A 2,286-nucleotide genomic window follows, 5' to 3' on the forward strand; every position below is an offset into this window, starting at 1 on the left:
CACGGTTTCTAATATATTTATTTAAGAATTCATTAATATTCTTTACAAATATTCAGGTACCCAATTGACAATTTTTTTTCAAAAATAGAAATTATCACATGATTAATAAAATATATAAATAACATTTTCTAATTTTATGAAAATAATTTAGTTTTAAATTAAATAATGTAATAAAATGTTTATTTTTAATATAGTTTTATAATTTATTTCAATAATAATAATAATAATATATTTTTATTATCATTTTGAAAAACAATTTTATATTTAACTATTAAAGTTTCCACCCATAAAAAATTTAATTATTACAGTTATTAAGATTATTTAAGTACACAATTGACATAATCATCCATAAATAAACAAATATGATTATTAAAACATATCAATCACATTTTCTAATATATATATATTAGATTATTGTTTTCATTATATATATATATATATATATATATATATATATATATATATATAAGTTAACTTTTCATTTTAATATTTAATTAATGAAATTTACATCCATGAAAAAATATATATTTTTAAATAAACGTATTAAGAATTTTCCAAAAATAGACATTATTACATGATTTTTCAAATATATAAACCACATTTTCTAATATAATTTGACAATTATCGTTTCAATTATTTATTAATATATTTTATCACATTACGATATGATTATTAAAACATTTTCTAATAAAATTTAGAATAAAAAATTTCAACATTTTCTAAAAAAATAGAGGATTATTGTTTTCATTATTATATTTATTCATTTTTTTCATTATATAAGTTAATTTTTAATTTTTATATATTTTTAATTTTAATATTTAATTAATAAAATTTACATCTGTGATTTTTTCTTACATTTATTAATACTTTTTTCTAGAATATTATTCAAATGATTCAAGTATGCAATTTGCAGAAATAAAAAAACAGATAATCACGTTTCATTTTTAAAATTTACACCCATTCAATTACTAATACAATTTTTAAACAATTGTCCATAAAAAAATCTTTATTTAAGAATTTCCAAAAACAGACAATATTAGGTGATTATTAAAATATATAAACCACATTTTGTAATATAATTTGACATTTATTATTTTAATTATTTATTAATATATTTTATCACATTATAATATGATTATTAAAACATATCAATCACATTTTCCAATATAATTTGAGGATTGTTCTCATTATTAAAAAAAAAAATAATAATTATATAATTTAATTTTTCATTTCAATATTTAATTATTAAAATTTATATCCATGATTATTTATTTATTTATTTATTAATACTTCACATTTTCTAATCAAATTTGAGGTTTATTGTTTTCATTATATATATATATATATATATATATATATATATATATATATATATATATATATATATATATATACACATATACATACATTCATTATATAAGTTAATTTTTAAATATTTTTATTTTTAATTTTTTTTTTTACATTTATTAATACTTTACTTTTTTTCTAGCGTATTATTAAAAGTACAATTCGCAGAAATTTCCAAAAAAACAAATATTATCACGTTTATTTTTAACATTTACATCCATTCAATTACATATTAAACAAATTCTAAATATTTTTATAAAATTAAAAGATAAAAATGACTGATATAGAATGATAACTCACCCTCATATTTAGGACCGAAATAAATCAGCAACAACCTGCAAACATAAAAACACAACAGCAAAACCATTAATATATTGCTTTTTGCCTGGTTTGAGACAGAAACTAAACTCAACGACCATCCAACCTCATTTTAATTGCATCTGATTAGGTGTGTGATTACTCAGCGTGTTTCAGCCACCTGATCTGACCAATTAGCACCCAGCTGGGTGGATTAAAATCTCAAGGACCTGAGAGAGAACACCCCAAGGTCACGTTCAGTACAAGACCTGTACAATCTGGAAATTCCTCTCATTTGATGCTTCTGTGCAGCTGAATGTACAAAGAAGCGACTTTTTTTTGTGCACTTCACGCCCCTCAAAATGAAAACCAAGAGTATTTGAGAATAAAATTGCTCTCTTTGTCTGTGCTTTATTGTGGTTTCTGTGTTTTGTGCGGCTCGTAATTGTGTTTTTCTTTGCTTTGGGCCTCAGAAAGCGGCGCTGCACTTCAGATCGGCCTCTGTTTAATTCAGCAGCTCGCAGTACGACACGACGCAGCCGAGATTGGGTCTCCATAAAAGCCGTGATTTTACACCGGAGAGTTGCGTTATTGAAATAGATAACAATAAAATTACAGTGCAAATATAATTCTGCTCAGTTT

Source organism: Garra rufa, chromosome 7, assembly GCF_049309525.1.
Source record: "Garra rufa chromosome 7, GarRuf1.0, whole genome shotgun sequence".
In the NCBI taxonomy this organism is placed as follows: Eukaryota; Metazoa; Chordata; class Actinopteri; order Cypriniformes; family Cyprinidae; genus Garra; species Garra rufa.